We start from the raw sequence: 19528 nt of genomic DNA on the forward strand, positions 1-19528 counted from the left end.
AACGCTGTAATTATATGCACGATTTGTTGTGGTACAGAAACCGCACACAAACCCGACAAAGTGTGACGTGATACGGACACACCATCAAAGGAACACAAAAACAATGAACAAAAGAATATATACACTGAAAACAAAAACTGTAATCATGCGCCGCTTCTTAAAACTAAACGCGGAACTACCAGAAAAAAAACTTGGGCATTAATCAATAAAAAAATTAAGCAAAAAAAATTCTGAATGTCCTTACTACTAATAATACTTGCTTATCAGCGATTCACAGGAAAGATCCGAGGCTAAGGGTCGCCATATTATGCGAGGTGCCGGGGCGAGCAGTGTATTTAACACTAAATTCTAGAATCTACATATGTAAATGATGCTCTAAACCCCCCCCCCCCCCCCCCATTCTAACTCCGACTTTTGCTGTTGCACAAAGATTAAAAAATATACGCGAACTGACTGTAATCAACCCTGCAAGTGGAGTAGAAAAGAGTTTGGCACCTGCAGTAATTTAATTTGATAAATAAGTTAAATAAACGAAGATTTCATTAACATAGTGAGGAATGATAGGTTTGCTCTACTGATTAACAGAATGAAAGTTCTGTCCAAAATAACAATATGATTTATTAAGACTAAACACAAAATACTAAACCAAAACACATGAAACATTTACAATACATCAAATTGGCTGAAATTGGATACTCATACAATCACTGTAAAGGTGAAGTTGTCCCTAAACTAGATTGTGAGGTTTAAGACGAAGTGGTATGTGGAGCCAATTCCTTGCTACTCAAATCATAAGAGAGACACACAACTAACACAACATTAATTGCTGGTACTCAAGGCAGAACAAAGTTAGAAAAAGACGAACAGGCGCGCTCTGCTGAGCTCTGATTATCACCTAGGAAAATCCCTATCTGCCGCTGCTGCAGACATATATTACCAAACTGTCTTCTTAACTGCCAGAACACGATCTGGCGTACCGTAGGCGATGGCTGGTTGCTTCGACGTCCTCGACCGAAAGGCGAGAGCTGACTACCCACAAGAGCACCCGTACAGGCCGAACACACAACATTCCCGCCCCCACGTCAGTGGCCGTGGTTAAACGTTCCAATCAGCAACTCGAAAACCGGTGGAAAATTCCACCCCATTGCCGGAGCACTACCATTCCACCAATGGAGATTCTTGGCGCCAATTTCTGCGCTGATTTTGCTACGTCACGGAACTATGCCCTGAGCTAGCCAATCACAGTTACTATTTTGCAGAAAGCGCGGGAATTTTCCCGCCACAACTGCCTGGGTACACAAGTCATTCCCACGCCTCGCTGGTAGCCCGCCAGAAAGTGTTTTCGGTAAGTTTCTGCGAAGTAACGGAACCTCTAGCCCAGCCGCTACTTCAGGCCCCGGCGGGCGTGTCTCTTGACAATGTCGGCGTCTGGAAAGCATTCACTCGACTGCCTCACACACGTCGGCTTAACCCTCTCGAGATCAGTGGAGCCCGCCTGTCACCGGACCACCTGGGTGACGAGAGACGCTATTATTTTGCTGTATTGAATATAAGCGTCAACAACGAATGGAAGAAAGAGCAAGTTAGAAAGATGACCTTAACATCAATTATAGTAAGAAAAGAAAGAAAGAGTCGTTAACGGTAAAGCGTCATCTTACGGATCCAAATGTTTAGAGTTCGATTCGCAGTCAGTTCTAGGATTTCTATCTGTCACTTTTCGATTCTTCACCTACAGCAATGTTTTTAAACATGATAAAGATTGACATGCACCATGGTACAGAATCAACATTAATGTTTAGGTCCTCCTAGAACTCGGTGGGTTACACAGCTCAAAGGTCGGAGGGAGGCATCGACATGTCATCTCCACTGGGATCATGCCTAGTAAAGCACTGTGATCTCAAACCAAACATCTGGTTCATGACGTCTTCACCTTTCTTTGTTTTTTAAAAAAACTTTCACAGTGAACACGTTGAAAAGAAAATCGAAGAAACTGTTACTGAAGAGAGAATTAGTTGGCTAATTCCTGTACGTTGCGCAGTTGAAGACTGAATGGCATGTAAAAGAAATAAAAAGAACAGTAAAATTAGCCAATAACTTTTCTGGTAAACTGAAAAGGGTTTTCGGGGATGAACTTCCGATGTCCCTGCGAACAGAAGTTTACAGTCTGTGTGTGTGTGTACAGTTTCGACCAATGTCAGTGAGGCATTCACCTGTACTGACTGGGACACAATCTCATACTTACATCAGTGGTGGTTCATAACCATACGTTCACAGTTATCTCACGAACTGCTCGTTTGCTGACCTATGTTCGCGGGAACTTTTTGCTTCTATTACCGTATACAGTCACCTGTGCCAGTTTCCGCTGATAAGTATGATATAATGCATTCAGAAAAACAGTCTAGATAGCACAAATCACTTTTATTGGTGACCGGTTTCAGTCCAAACGCGGACCGTCTTCAGACTGTACTCCACGGTTGATGTGTGGAGACAGATCCACGGACCAGGCACTGCAGAGGCTGTCAAATGCTCTGAGACTTGAACTGAAACCTGGCACCGGTAAACGTGATTTGTGCGATCTGGACTGTTTTTATAAGTACAATTGTGAAAATCGATCGCTGTTTCTCCCGAAATGTATTCGAAGGTATGCAACTGTGGCATAGCCTGCATACTAAACTAATTGTGTAGCTAAGAATGGCTGGAATAAGGCAGAATGTAAGTAATTTTGGTTAATGGTAGAATCTTCGTTAAGGCGTGTGTGCACGAGCAAGTAAATTCCCGCAAGTCGCTTGTAGAAGCTGATTCTGCAATTTGTTTAATGTGGAAACACCTCCACCAAGTCAACTTCTAGGAGCAGCTTTCACGAGTTACTGGAAACAGTTTCTTGCGTTTTGTTTCGTTTGCTTGGCGAAAATGTCAGCAGCAAGACAGGTGGACCGAAATAAATGTAACACTGGAATCCCTTTGGCCAACGGTAGCAAAGGAAGTGCAAAATGAATTTACCGGTTACTTTCGTTCGCCAGAAACGGAGTAGCATGGTAAAACAGGCATTTTTAAATTTTAGCTGTGTGTTTCATGTTACGTAAAACATGAAAGCGTTACATTTCTAATAACAATAGTACAAATCGAAGAGTAATTGCAAGTCGATCTCATGGTCTGTTTTCGAAACTTGAGCATATGATAAGCATATGTTCAGAACAAATATGATATTCTCCGAAAGTTTTCAATCTGAGTGAAGCCCTAGGATTTTTGTTTCATTCAACACTGTTTCTGGAAATGCTCAATATTTGCATCTCTGTATCCATATGAACATGCAAACACTCCTTTCTTTCACGATTTTACGCAATTTGATAAAAATAATAATACAACGATAGTGAGAGGTGCTTTGGTTTTTAAGCACAACGTTGTAAACTTCCACTTGCTTATGCCACTATGCGGCTCTAGTGGAAACACTGTTGAAGGTACTTGCAGCAAAACATCTTGCCGAGAACCGAGAAAATTTTCATCCTACGTAGAATCACTAAGTGGGTCGAAGGCTCCTACCCAGTCACTCGTTGGCCAGTCTGGTGTGACGGCAGCGGACAGTAAAAGGAAAGCTGAAGTTTTAAATTTCGCTTTCAAGGACTCTCTCAAGCAGAAGGATCGTACGACCATACCGTCGTTTGATAGTCGCACAGACACTCACATGTAGAACATAGTAATAGGCATCCCTCGCGTACTGAAGGTACTGGAGTCATCAGGTGAGGAGGAAATGCTAATTCGGTTTTACAGATAGTACCCAACGACACTGGAGTATTAGCTAGCTTAATTACGGTATATAAGAAGGGTGAAAAAACGGATCTGCAAATTTACAGGCGAATATCCTTAACATTCGGAGGAAGGCAATGGCAAACCACCTACCTTGCCTAGTAAAGCGGTGCGGGTCTCCCGCATCGTTCCCCTACGCTCTGTAAAGAAGCATGGGACTTCATTTCATTTTTTACATCCTTAACATTGGTTTGCTGCAGAATTCTTGATTGTATTCTCACTTCGAATACAATAAATTTCGTTGAGACGGGAAAGCCGGCCGATGTGGCCGAGCGGTTCTAGGCGCTACAGTCTGGAACCGCGTGACCGCTACGGTAGCAGGTTCGAATCCTGTCTCGGGCATGGATGTGTGTGACGTCCTTAGGTTAGTTAAGTTTAAGTAATTCTAAGTTCTAGGGGACTGATGACCTCAGAAGTTAAGTCCCATAGTGCTCAGAGCCAGTTTTTGAGACGGGAAGGTTGTTGTTGTTGTGGTCTTCAGTCCTGAGACTGGTTTGATGCAGCTCTCCATGCTACTCTATCCTGTGCAAGCTTTTTCATCTCCCAGTACCTACTGCAACCTACATCCTTCTGAATCTGCTTAGTGTATTCATCTCTTGGTCTCCCTCTACGATTTTTACCCTCCACGCTGCCCTCCAATACTAAATTGGTGATCCCTTGATGCCTCAGAACATGTCCTACCAACCGATCCCTTCTTCTGGTCAAGTTGTGCCACAAACTTCTCTTCTCCCCAATCCTATTCAATACTTCCTCATTAGTTATGTGATCTACCAATCTAATCTTCAGCATTCTTCTGTAGCACCACATTTCGAAAGCTTCTATTCTCTTCTTGTCCAAACTATTTATCGTCCATGTTTCACTTCCATACATGGCTACACTCCATACGAATACTTTCAGAAATGACTTCCTGACACTTAAATAAATACTGGATGTTAACAAATTTCTCTTCTTCAGAAACGCTTTCCTTGCCATTGCCAGCCTACATTTTATATCCTCTCTACTTCGACCATCATCAGTTATTTTGCTCCCCAAATAGCAAAACTCCTTTACTACTTTAAGTGCCTCATTTCCTAATCTAATTCCCTCAGCATCACCCGACTTAATTAGACTACATTCCATTATCCTTGTTTTGCTTTTGTTGATGTTCATCTTATATCCTCCTTTCAAGACACTATCCATTCCATTCAACTGCTCTTCCAAGTCCTTTGCTGTCTCTGACAGAATTACAATGTCATCGGCGAACCTCAAAGTTTGTATTTCTTCTCCATGAATTTTAATACCTACTCCGAATTTTTCTTTTGTTTCCTTTACTGCTTGCTCAATATACAGATTGAACAACATCGGGGAGAGGCTACAACCCTGTCTTACTCCCTTCCCAACCACTGCATCCCTTTCATGTCCCTCGATTCTTATAACTGCCATCTGGTTTCTGTACAAATTGTAAATAGCCTTTCGCTCCCTGTATTTTACCCCTGCCACCTTCAGAATTTGAAAGAGAGTATTCCAGTCAACATTGTCAAAAGCTTTCTCTAAGTCTACAAATGCTAGAAACGTAGGTTTGCCTTTCCTTAATCTTTCTTCTAAGATAAGTCGTAAGGTCAGTATTGCCTCACGTGTTCCAGTGTTTCTACGGAATCCAAACTGATCTTCCCCGAGGTTGGCTTCTACTAGTTTTTCCATTCGTCTGTAAAGAATTCGTGTTAGTATTTTGCAGCTGTGACTTATTAAGCTGATAGTTCGGTAATTTTCACATCTGTCAACACCTGCTTTCTTTGGGATTGGAATTATTATATTCTTCTTGAAGTCTGAGGGTATTTCGCCTGTTTCATACATCTTGCTCACCAGATGGTAGAGTTTTGTCAGGACTGGCTCTCCCACGGCCGTCAGTAGTTCCAATGGAATATCGTCTACTCCGGGGGCCTTGTTTCGACTCAGGTCTTTCAGTGCTCTGTCAAACTCTTCACGCAGTATCATATCTCCCATTTCATCTTCATCTACATCCTCTTCCATTTCCATAATATTGTCCTCAAGTACATCGCCCTTGTATAGACCCTCCATATACTCCTTCCACCTTTCTGCTTTCCCTTCTTTGCTTAGAACTGGGTTTCCATCTGAGCTCTTGATATTCATACAAGTCGTTCTCTTATTTCCAAAGGTCTCTTTAATTTTCCTGTAGGCGGTATCTATCTTACCCCTAGTGAGATAGGCCTCTACATCCTTACATTTGTCCTCTAGCCATCCCTGCTTAGCCATTTTGCACTTCCTGTCGATCTCATTTTTGAGAAGTTTGTATTCCTTTTTGCCTGTTTCACTTACTGCATTTTTATATTTTCTCCTTTCATCAATTAAATTCAATATTTCTTCTGTTACCCAAGGATTTCTACTAGCCCTCGTCTTTTTACCTACTTGATCCTCTGCTGCCTTCACTACTTCATCCCTCAAAGCTACCCATTCTTCTTCTACTGTATTTATTTCCCCCATTCCTGTCAATTGCTCCCTTATGCTCTCCCTGAATCTCTGTACAACCTCTGGTTCTTTTAGTTTATCCAGGTCCCATCTCCTTAAATTCCCACCTTTTTGCAGTTTCTTCAGTTTTAATCTACAGGTCATAACCAATAGATTGTGGTCAGAGTCCACATCTGCCCCTGGAAATGTCTTACAATTTAAAACCTGGTTCCTAAATCTCTGGCTTACCATTATATAATCTATCTGAAACCTTTTAGTATCTCTCCAAAAACAGCAGTGATTTAGAAAGTACGCCTCGTGCAAAACTCAGGTCGCTCTTTCCTCACATGGTATCTTGCGAACTACATTCCTACATTCATGGAAAGCGTTGGACACAGTAGCTCACCACAGGCTGTTAACGAAGATAGGAGCATACGGAATGGGTTCCCAGGTATGTGATCGGCTCAAAGACTTCATAAGTAATAGCACTCAGTATGTTGTCTTCGACGGCGAGTGTTGGTCAGAGACAAGAATATCGTCAGGAGTGTCCCAGGGAAGTGTGACAGTGCCACTCTCACTCTATAAATACATAAGTGATCTGTCGGACACAGTGAGCACCAGTCTGTCACGGTTTGCTGATAATGGTGTCTTGTACAGGAAGGTGTTGTTGAGTGACTGTAAGAAGACACAAAATGAGTTTGACAAAATTTCTACTTTGTATGACGAATGACATCGTGTTCTAAATATAGAAAAATATTTTTTTAATGTAGATGAATAGGAAAAACAATCCTGTAATGTTCGAAAACAGCATATGTCGTTTGCTGCTTGACACAGTCAGGTCGATTAAATATCTAGACGTAACGTTGAATAGCGATGTGAAATTAATTTAACATATGAGGATGGTAGCAGGGAAGCTGAATGGCTGACTTTGCTTTATTGAGAGAATTCTATGAATGTGCGGTTCATATGTAAAGGACACCGCATATAGCACACTAGTGCGACCCATTCTTGAGTACTGTTCAAGTGTTCGGGACCCCACCAAGGCGGATTACAGGAAGACAGCGAAGCAATTCAGAAGGATGTTGTTAGATTTGTTATCGTTAAGTTCGATCATCACGCGAGTGTCACAGAGACACTTCGTGAAATCAAATGGGAATCCCTGTAGAGAAGACGGCTTACTTTTCACGGAAAGCTACTCAGAAAATTTAGAGAACCAGCATTTAAAGCTGACTACAGAACGATTCTACGGACGCCAACTTAAATTTCGCAAAAGCTTCAGAAAGATAAGATTAGAGAGATTATGACTCGTGCGGAGGCATCTACACTACTGGCCACAAAATTTGCCACACCACGAAGATGATGTGCTACAGACGCGAAATTTAACCGACAGGAAGAAGATGATATGATATGCAAATGATTAGCTTTACAGAGCATTCACACGAGGTTCGCTCCGGTGGCGACACCTACAACGTGCTGACATGAGGAAAGTTTCCAACCGATTTCTCATACACAAACAGCAGTTGACCAGCGTTTCCTGGTGAAACGTTGTTGTGATGCCTCGTGTAAGGAGCAGAAATACGTACCATCACGTTTCCGACTTTGATAAAGGTCGGATTGTAGCCTATCGCGATGGCGGTTTATCGTATCGCGACATTGCTGCTCGCGTTAGTCGAGATCCAATGACTCTTAGCAGAATATGGAATCGGTGGGTTCAGGAGGGTAATACGGAACACCGTGCTGGATCCCAGCGGCCTCGTATCACTAGCAGTCGAGATGACAAGCATCTTATCCGCATGCCTGTAACGGATAGTGCAACCACGTCTCGATCCCTAAGTCAATAGATGGGGACGTTTGAAACACATCAACCATCTGCATGAACAGTTCGACGACGTTTGCAGCAGCATGGACTATCAACTCGGAGACCATGGCTGAGGTTACACTTGACGCTGCAACACAGACAGGAGCGCCTGCGATGATGTACTCAACGACGAACCTGGGTGCACGAATGGCAAAACGTCATTTTTTTGAATGAATCCAAGTTCTGTTTACAGCATCATGATCGTCGCATCCGTGTTTGGCGACATCGCGGTGAACGCATATTGAAAGCGTGTATTCGTCATCGCCATACTGGCGTATCACCAGGCGTGATGGTATGGGGTGCCATTAGTTACACGTCTCGGTCACGTCTTGTTCGCATTGACGGCACTTTGAACAGTGGTCGTTACATTTCAGATGTGTTACGACCCGTGGATCTACCCTTAATTCGATCCCTGCGAAACCCTACATTTCAGCAGGATAATGCACGACCGCATGTTGCAGGGCCTGTACGGGCCTTTCTGGATACAGAAAATGTTCGACTGCTGCCCTGGTCAGCACATTCTCCAGATCTGTCATCAATTGAAAACGTCTGGTCAATTGTGGCCGAGCAACTGGCTCGTCACAATACGCCAGTCACTACTCTTTGATTAACTGTGGTATCGTGTTGAAGCTGCATGGGCAGCTGTACCTGTACACGCCATCCAAGCTCTGTTTGACTCAATGCCCAGGCGTATCAAGGCCGTTATTACTGCCAGAGGTGGTTGTTCTGGATACTGATTTCTCAGGATCTATTCACCCAAATTGCGTGAAAATGTAATCACATGTTAGTTCTAGTATGATATGTTTGTCCAATGAATACCCGTTTATCATCTGCATTTCTTCTTGGTGTAGCAATTTTAATGGCCAGTAGTGTAGATAGTTATTTTCCCTCTCGCTCGTTTGCGAATGCAACAGGGAAGAGAAGGACTGACAGTGGTACAAGGTGCCCGGCGTGAAACACCGTAAGGTGGCTTGCGGTGTAGGTGTGAAGGCGTGAAGGCGTAGGCGTAGATATACAAATTTCTGAAATTAACGTGCCCAAGCAACTTACGGAAGTAAACTTGTCCAAGTTTCGTTGTAATGCAGACACCTCAACAAGTACACGGAAGGGGTATTCAATAAGTAATGGAACACATTCTTTTAAATGGACAGTTTCGGTTGAAATAATGTGGAATTTTTTGTTGCACATTGTGATTTATTCTCGTTTCAGCCACCATAGTTCCAAGAAATTCCAATAGTTGGTGGCGCTAAACGTAGCCTTCAAAATGGTGTCTGTAACGGAGGTGCATTCTAAGCAAAGAGCTTTCATTGAATTTTTTTTTTTTTTTTTTTTTTTTTTGCCTGATAAGCAGTGCATCGAAGATATTCACAGGCTCTTGTAGAATGTCTACGGAGACCTGGCAGCGAACAAAAGCACGGCAAGTCGCTGGGCGAGCTCACAAAATTTCATTGGACTGTTCTTCCTGACCCACACTACAGCCAGAATCTTGCACCTTTTGACTTGCATCTGTTTTCTCCAATGAAGGACGTACTCCGCAGGAAGCAGTACATAGACGGTGAGGAGGTTATTGACGCAGCGAGACGTTGGCTCCGACGTCGACCAGTAGAGTGGCGCCACGCGGGCATACAGGCGCAAGGCAGTCGCATTGAACGGAGATTATGTGGAAAAATTGACCAGATGCGAGTAGAATTAGCGCACAGAGGGTTCCGTGCAAACTTAATTATATGTATTGGTAGTTCATCCATTCCGGGAAACGAGAATCTCGACCATTTTTGCTTGTTATCGACACTTATAGTAGCAAAATATCGGTCCGAGGGATTCCAAGACCTTCGAGAATGTTTTAAATTCAATAATACACACATCAAAAAAAGTACTGCATCATCTCGGTTCCGTGAGTTCCGGAACCTGCACAGAAAATTGGAATAGAGATCAAGATAAACATCATTTCCGACCTTTTCATTGCTCATGAAAACCACACATTGGATGCTGTACCACCATACAGCGAGACCTTCAGAGGTAGTGGTCCAGATTGCTGTACACACCGGTACCTCTAACACCCAGTAGCACGTTCTCTTGCATTGATGCATGCCTTTATTCGTCTTGGCATACTATCCACAAGTACATCAAGGCACTGTTGGTCCATATTGTCCCACTCCTAAACGGCGATTCAGTGTACATCCCTCAGAGTGGTTGGTGGGTCACGTCGTCCACAAAATGCCCTTTTCAATCAATCCCTGGCAATATCGATAGGGTTCATGTCTGGCTGCTCTTGTCGTGCGACGTCGTTATTCTAAAGGAAGTCATTCACAAGATGTGCACGATGGGGGCGCGAATTTTCCTCCCTGAAGACGAATGCCTCGCCAATATGCTGCCGATATGGTTACACTGTCGGTCGGAGGATGGCATTCACGTATCGTACAGCCGTTACGGCGCCTTCCATGACCACTAGCTGCGTACATCGGCCCACATAATGCCACCCTAAAAGAACAGCAGGGAACCTCCACCTTGCTGCACTCGCTGGACAGTGTGTCTAAGGAGTTACGCCTGACCGAGTTGCCTCCAAACACAACGTGATGCCAATCCTGAGCGGTCCATTCGGCATGTTGTTGGGCCCATCTGTAAGGCGTTGCATTGTGTCGTGGTTGCAAAGATGGACCACTTCATGGACGTCGAAAGTGAAGTTGGGGATCATGCAGCTTACTGCGCACAATTTGAGTTGTAACACATGGTGGCGTTGCTGTCAGAGTTTCTCCGAGCCATAATCCGTAGGTTGCGGTCATCCACTGCAGTAGTAGCCCTTGCGTGGCCTGAGCGAGGCATGTCATCGAGTCTTCTTGTCTCTCTGTATCTCCTCCATGTCCGAACAACCTCGCTTCGGTTCATTCCGAGACGCCCGGACACTTCCCTTGTTGAGAGCCCTTCCTGTCGCAAAGTAACAACGCGGACGCGATCGAACCGCGTTATTGACCGTCTAGGCATGGTTGAAGTAGAGACAACACTAGCTGTGTACCTCCTTGCTGGTGGAATGACTGGAAGTGATCGGCTGTCGGACCCCTTCCGTCTAATACCCGCTGGTCATGCACGGTTGTTTACATCTTTGGGCGGGTTTAGTGACATCTCTGAACAGTCAAGGGGGACTGTTTCTGTGATACAATATCCAGAGTCAACTTCTACCTTCAGGAGTTCTGGGAACTGGGGTGATGTAAAACTTTTTTTGATGTGTGTTTAAACATATCGTACAATCATGCAGGAGGAAGGTGACCATTATTATAATAATCAGCAGTTCTACATTCAGGCTGGCTGGATCCCAATGGTAAAAGTCAAGCCTCAGATGATTAATGACTTTATTGCTCATATGACACCTTTCGAAATTCATCCATCACCACATATCCAGGAGCGATTACTGCACGTAGATGTGGCATTTCAAGTTGTATGTGAAGGAAACATTCGCAGACTAGTCTGCGAAACACCACATCTACATGCAGTAATCGCTTCTAGATATCTGATGAAGGATAAATTGCGAAACGCGTCATACGAGCAATAAAATCATTCCTTTCCCGGTATTTGACTTTTACCAGTGCGGTCCAATCAGCCTGAATGCAGAACTACTGGCTGTTTTAATGTAGAGTTTCACACCGGAAAATCAAATGACGAAAAAAAAAAATATTTATTTCGTACGGTATAGTTAAAGTTTTCTGATTTTCTCCTTTACTTGTACTGTGATACGTTGCTTCTTCCCGAATTTCATGATTCTAGGCCAATAGTAAGTACCCTACTGGTTTTGATGAGTCAGATTCCGAGTATCAAAATTTGGGTCATATCTTTTGATTAAATTGACTTGCGAGCTTCAGTATACTGGGTGATCAAAAAGTGAGCATAAATTTGAAAACTGAATAAATCACGGAATAATATAGATAGAGAGGTACAAATAGACACACATTCGTGGAATGACATGGGGTTTTATTCGAACCAAAAAAATACAAACGGTCAAAAAATGTCCGACAGATGGCGCTTCATCTGATCAGAATAGCAATAATTAGCACAACAAAGTAAGACAAAGCAAAGGTGATGTTCTTTACACAAAAAAATACAAACGGTCAAAAAATGTCCGACAGATGGCTCTTCAGCTGATCAGAACAGCAATAATTAGCATAACAAAGTAAGACAAAGCAAAGGTGATGTTCTTTACAGGAAACGCTCAATACGTCCACCATCATTCCTCAACAATAGCTGTAGTCGAGGAATAATGTTGTGAACAGCACTGTAAAGCATGTCCGGAGTTATGGTGAGGCATCGGCGTCGGATATTGTCTTTCAGCGTCCCTAGAGATGTCGGTCGATCACGATACACTTGTGACTTCAGGTAACCCCAAAGCCAATAATCGCACGGACTGAGGTCTGGCGACCTGGGAGGCCAAGCACGACGAAAATGGCGGCTGAGCACACGATCATCACCAAACGACGCGCGCAAGAGATCTTTCACGCGGCTAGCAGTATGGGGTGTTTTTCTTTGTTCTAATAAAACACCATGTCATTCAAAGCATGTGCGTCAATTTTTACCTCTCTATCTACATTATTCCGTGGTTTATTAAGTTTTCAAATTTATACTGACTTTTTGATCACCCGGTATTACACTGCCAGGGGAAAATGGACCTCAATACTCAGTACGTTAAATTTCAACTTGATACGTCTACCGGTTCCCGAGAAAAAGGTTTTTTAACAGTCAGGCAGACAGACGAACAGCGAAGTGTTCCTGTAAGGGTTCCGTTTTTACCGATTGACCAACATAACCTTAAGAATCGGGTTTTGTAGCCAGAATAGCGGAGAATAATATGGTGTACTGGAAACTTCTATTAAACTAAACTGTTTTCGGAAAAAAGAAGTGTTGAATTACTTATTGAACGCCCCTCGTACTTGCTAGTGGACGTACGCTTTTAAAGGTCACAGCACCGGGTCCGTGTCAGCCAGGGCCGCACCTTTACACAGCGGCAGCCGCGCCGTGTGAAGCGGGCAGTGCCGGTACGGCACCACACCTGCCCAGCCAAACTGGTTCGGCCCGGGCCAGTGGAGTGTTGGCGCCGCCAGCATCTCGATACGGGGCGGCTACCGGCGGCGATACGTCACACCGCCGTAATGAGCGCCGCGAGCCAACACCTGCCCACAGCAACGCATTCTGACGCCTCCCAGCTATCCCCCTCCCCCCCCCCCCCTTCACCAGTTCGAACTGCCTACCCTATCTGTTCTTCGCGGCGGCTGCTGGGTGCGCGCGCAAGAGACTGTACATCACTAACTCTCTTCCACAGCCATAACTCCCACCGACTTGCCCACTCTGGTCATTACAGTGACTCTGTCCACTCCCTTCCATCAGTCTCTGCTCACGAGCTCTCCAATTTCCTGAAGTTTCACCTTGCCACGCCGCAACTTCGAGTGTCATCCCGAAACGAGAACCGCCTATTTCGTGTGTTGGCTTTGAGTGCTCGAGCCAGGATGTGTTGTTGTGGTATTAACTTTTTATTTTCCTATTCGTTACCCTGCTACAGATAGCAGCAGAAGGAGGACGTTACAAATTGAGGACCGTTTTAACAAAACTCAACAAGCACTTTTTTTTCGAAATGCTTTTTTTTAACAGATTCTGATTCTTCAGTACGAGTCTCACACAGTGGCTACAAGAAAATAAACAAAAGTGCATATTTGCCGTTGTAAAATACCCCTGAATATAGCAAATTTTCGCAAAACTCGACATCTCCATGTTTCAAGGTTCTACAAAACTGAACTATTCCTTCTTTTATACTGCTCGGTTGAAACAAAGAACATAAAATTTAAAAGTTAATTTTAGCAGCCTTTACACTCGCTTGTGTTTACCGTCAGGCATTCGCACAACATCTTACTAGATAAACCAAATGTTTGCTAAGCGTTTGTTGGACAAGATTGCATATTGTTCCACTGCATTCTCTGCCACGTTTAGCCCCTGTTTTACTACAAGATTAGTAAGTGTTGTAGTGCGCTCTTGTTGGAACATCGTTATTAAGATGTCAGAAAATTTAGAATATTCTGAAATAGTTCAGGGGGTGAAAAGTGCAAGATAAAGGAGGAGTCGTCAACGTCACAAGAATGAGAAGTGCAAGATTGCATCTTCAGATGAAGATCTGAATGTAGACTATAACCATATTGCAACAACATGCAAAACAGGATGTTTATGTTTCAATGACCTTATTTGTTTAAGTGATAGCCTGTATATGAATAGAGCTAAAGTTGAACAGGGTGATTTCTTGCCGGCCGGAGTGGCCGAGCGGTTCTAGGCGCTTCAGTCTGGAACCGCGCGACCGCTACGGTCGCAGGTTCGAATCCTGCCTCGGGCATGGATGTGTGCGATGTCCTTAGGTTAGTTAGGTTTAAGTAGTTCTAAGTTCTAGGGGACTGATGACCTCAGAAGTTAAGTCCCATAGTGCTCAGAGCCATTTGAACCATTTGATGATTTCTTACTGTGATTAGTGTACGCACATTAGACTTGTGCTGGCAAATAAATATACACAAGCGTCAAACAATTTCAATAAACGTAAGCATCCCAAATAGGAGTTAATATGAGTTTGCGTCGTTTCTAACTCGAAAATGAAACATCCTACAAAAAATTTCCAAAACAAAAGAAAGAAGAGCTTAAAATTTGGCATAGACTGACATACGTAATAGTTAAAGTCGGTTCAGCAGTTATGCGATGATCTATCGTTAAAGATCGGTAATTCAACTACTTGACAGCTGTAGGCTGTTGCTTTAGGAAATTATTTTACCCATTTGGCGGAAAAGTGAGTTATACTCATGTTCCAACGCCTGTAACTCAATAACGTCTACTCGAAATATTTAGTGTCGTGCATCAAAGTTGTAGAGTATCACTTTCTGTGCAAAAAAAGAGTTCCTGAATTAAATTTTTGGAAGTGTTTATAACGCTAAAGAACAAACACAATTGAAAACATGGATATGTTGAGTTTGTAAAAATTTGTAATTTCTCTTTTTTTTCTCAATATATGAGATTAGTGATGAACTACAATTATTCCTTCATCAGTCCTTATCGACATACATGAACAGTACTATGTGTTTGAAATTTTTTGACTCAACGATATTGAGTACAACTAAAATTACTTCTCCTCTAAAATTCTGTAAGTGACGTTTGTTGAGTTTTGTTAAAACGGTCCTCAAGTGGCGTCTGACATCGTGGTGTATATAACAGAGATATGCGTCATTCAGATCCTCACTGCTGAACAAATTGCCTCAATGAAATCCATCGACGCCAACGGCCTTGACACAATGGTAACACCGGTTTCCGTCAGATCATCGAAGTTCACCGTTGTCAGGCTGGCCTAGCACTTAAGGGTGACAATCCGTTCTGCCGAACTCCGTTGCAAGCGGGGTGCACTAAGCCGTTGTGAGGCAAACTGAAGATCTACTTGACTGAGAAGTAGCGGCTCCGATTTCTTAAACTGATATACGGCCGTGAGGGCGGTATGCTGATCACATGCCACTCTATATCCGCATCCAATGACGCCTGTGGCCTGAGGATGACACGGCGGCCGGTCGGTACCGTTGGGCCTTCATGGCCAATTCGGCCGGAGTTTAGTTTTAGAAATCTATCGTCTCTCGCTACAGGCCTATGGAGACGGTACAGTAAGAGGCGAATAATGTGAGGCGGTGGGTACTGTGTTCCGGTTGTAGTGAAGAAGATGTGCGCCACTCATTATATGGTGTCACACGTTATCGATACCACACCGGGCATTCCACGTCGAGAAATTGGCAGTACCTCATGTGACTGGCCAGCCAATCCATGGCTGGACCCGAGGCACGCCTTCTGCAGCAGGGGCAGCCAGCACCACCACGGAACCGACGTAAAAAGTCGCCGCACTAACGCCAACCCAGTATGTTCGTGGAGTTCTCTCGTTGCATTCGAAGCGTTACTAGTTAGCCTCCGTAGTTACTGTATATGACAAATTTACCTGACTCAAGGAATTGTTTGGCCTGTATTTGGACTTGCTGAACCCAAATAAACCAGAGATACGTATATATTATGCGTACTTCTAATTATGTTTGCTCTATGTCTCAGCTCCCACTTGTTATATGACACCCACTCCTGGGCCCATCCAACGCATCACACCCCTGTCGACTCAGATCAACTGCCATCGCCCGTAATGTACAGCGTGTCGATCAAAATATTCGTGATTATCCGCAGATGACGACCAAAGAATTGTGTGCTCAGCGGAATGTCGTATGAAACGTCTTACATAAGATGTTACGCAACCTTGTTTATCGTAAAATATATGCGAGATGCGTCCGCCGGATGCTTGCACAAGACCAAAAAAGTCATGAAATGGAAATGTACCAGCAATTACCAGTCTAGTGAAATATCCACACCTGTCACTCCTGTGTTAACTCTCGTGCCCTACGAGCCGACGCGTGCTATCCACCTAGCAGAAAAAAGCAGTTTATTCAGGAAAAGGGCTTCTGGCCAACAAGTTTTCCGGCGCGGCGTCTGACCAACCAATGAAATGTGTGGGAATAAAATCATGTGCGGGCCGCAGGGATGCGACCAGAGTGTGGTTCCATATGGGGTCGCTCTCTCTGATCTCGGCATTCGAGGCAGCAAGACTTCTGCTTCCCTCCTCTATCATGATGATTTTTCAAACTCTGTAGCGTCACCGATTGGCCGTTGTAGACGCACTGATTGACTGGTGGTTTGCTCATATACACTAGGCCGCTCCCATTGTACTCCGTATTTAAGAATACAAAACGTTTGTACCTCTGGAACCCCTTGTTTTTCTTACTGACATCCCTGGACGTCCGCACCCTAATTCCCGACCTGACATCGGTTACAAAAGTTTTTGGAAAGCTGCTGGAGAATATGAGACCGAAAGTGGCAATTTTCTTAACAGTATCATCACGAGGTGTCACCACTACAAGCCGGAATCCAAAAGACAGTTCTTGGACGGGCGACATGCGTGTTGGCATCTGCTACGGGAGAGCACACCGCAACAGTAAAACAGCCACTCACTGCACAACGGCGAGGCGTGGAGGGGCGTGGTGTCAAACCAAATCCGGTGTACGGGGCTGAACCAGCGACATGAACCTTGCGCCAGAGCCAGGGGTGGTGGACAGCGACGGGATGAATCTTCGTGGTCAGCGCTTGACCATGCATGGCGTGCTGGTCGAGCATTTTTATGTCCCGAGGTGGCTGAACCAGTGAGCTGTCTGTGATAGCGAACCCGTGTATGCAGGATGGGGTCTCCACAGTCGTCATGAGAGGCGAGCCTCTGAGAGTATCGAGATGGCCAGCTAGAAAGCAATAGAGCTGGCATCTTCCCGAGAGAGCAGCTGGATGGATCTGATGAAGCAGGAAGTCGTGGAGCAAAGAAGCAGTGCAGCCTGGTGGACTCGCAGTGGGGACTTGCGTTGGTTTACTGTAAACACAGAACATCGTTCTGTTCTCGAGCAAGGGACAATGCTAGGCTTAGAGGATCCAGGGAACGCAGCGCCGCCAGTAATGGAATGTTGTTAGCTGCGATACGTTTCAGTTACAACAGTTACAGAAAAACGGTTATGATCAGAGCAGCTGGTAGTGCAAAGGAGAGTGTCTGGGATAGCCAACTTGAATTACCAAGAGACTACAATTTTGAACTACAGCGAAGCCGCCGTAGCCCTCGTGTATTAAAGTTCGGAATTTGAATTTTCCTGTTATTGTTGTAATTATCTTCAGCAAAATTTTAATCTGTTCTTATTGCAGGTATTCACTGTTTTGTTGTTCTCATTTCCTGTGCTCAGCAGCGGGTGACTTGGGGTACTGTATTCTACTGCTGATATTTGCTACTTTGCCAATTGCTCTTTTAGTGTTATGGTGTCCACATTTGGTTGGGTATATTTCAGACTGCAGTATTCTGGGTTAAGAATGTTTAGTGTGTGTATTCTTTTCTTTCCTTTTACTGCTGTGTTATTATTTTTAGTATGATATTTCTTGCTCTGCGTATTGTAAAGTTTGTGAAACTCAAAGGGGCATTTTATTTTATCGTCTGTCCAATCGTGTTAGATATTAATTTTGTATTTTGGCAACTTGAGTGATGAAAACTTTACTTGTGTCATCTTGTGTATGGGCTAGGAGTTGTTGAAATTTATTAGTGAACATATTTAAACATCGTTACAGATTTACGTCCACATAACCTCCTGCCACTTTCTAACTTCACAGTTACCTGCGCCACAGATCCTGGGGCAGTAGCCATTAATTAACGAAGTGGTACAGTGCCAGCGTGACATGTTGTCTATTTAACACAACTGTAAGAACTATATTCACTCACAAACATCTTACTTTCTTACTCGAAACATCACTTCGGAATCTGCATCCCGCTGTTTTGTTGTTCTCATTTCCTGTGCTCAGCAGCGGGTGACTTGGGGTACTGTATTCTATTGATGATGTTTGCTATCTTGCCCTCCAGTGCAACATCTTTCCATCGCCATCTTGCTCCTCCGCCTCATCATTATCCTTCTGAAGTCCACTGTTGTTACTGATGGGTAAAGGACTCTTCCAGGTGATTATTTCTTTATTTTAGATGCGGAGTCATACAGAATTGTTCAGATAACAATATAATCGCAAAAAGGACTGTATTATTTATTGTTCCACTAAGGGCAATTTCAGCTCTATGATATATGACGTCAATATACGAAAACCTTAAGAGTTCAAAAAATTCATAAAAACTTTAGTATATGTTAGCAAATTTCTTGGTAGTAGCTATCCCCGTCTTTCAACAAATTAGCGACAGTTGGCAATATTTAGTTGTTGACATGAAATGCCATAATTTCAGAGACTTTACTGGTCTCATACAGTTATGATTTTCTATATACAATCTGAAGCGACGAGTCAAGGGGGAATTTAAAGTAGACTGGGGCGGCAGCGGGAATTTGGAATGAGGAGGGAGGCATCTGAAGGTAATCCATGCTACATCTACATCTACATCCATACTCCGCAAGCCACCTGACGGTGTGTGGCGGAGGCTGTTGTGCCAACTGCTATGCCAAGGTGGCTTAGTGGCTAAAGCACTTGCCTGGTTAGCTGGAGACCTGGGTTCGATTCCCGGCTTTGGTACAAATTTTCACTCGCCATGTCAGTCTATATGCATCAAAAGTATTTAGTTGAACTCACAGCCTTTATATTTGCGTGATTTTAGCCGAAATTTAGAGGATTCGTTCTATTACTCATGTGAATGACTTTACACTTTCATTATTTGGAGCCATTGCCACTTATCGCACTGCGCTCATAAAATGTCCATATACCATCTGGAAACTAGGGGCCATGGTGACCATTAAGGGAAGAATGTGTGAAAAATAATTAAGTTTGGACGCTAGGTAAGTGCCGACGTAACGCGTCCGGAGAATCATAGCCATGCGGTGGAAT

The 19528-nt window shown here is 43.9% G+C and overlaps 1 non-coding gene across 1 annotated transcript; it reads left to right on the forward strand.

Moving 5' to 3' along the window:
* Positions 1-19147: 19147 nt before the first annotated feature.
* On the forward strand, positions 19148-19219 carry Trnat-ggu. Its single transcript has one exon. It is a non-coding gene; the product is annotated as a tRNA-Thr (tRNA).
* Positions 19220-19528: the final 309 nt, after the last annotated feature.

This window comes from Schistocerca piceifrons, chromosome 3 (assembly GCF_021461385.2).
Source record: "Schistocerca piceifrons isolate TAMUIC-IGC-003096 chromosome 3, iqSchPice1.1, whole genome shotgun sequence".
Lineage (NCBI taxonomy): Eukaryota > Metazoa > Arthropoda > Insecta > Orthoptera > Acrididae > Schistocerca > Schistocerca piceifrons.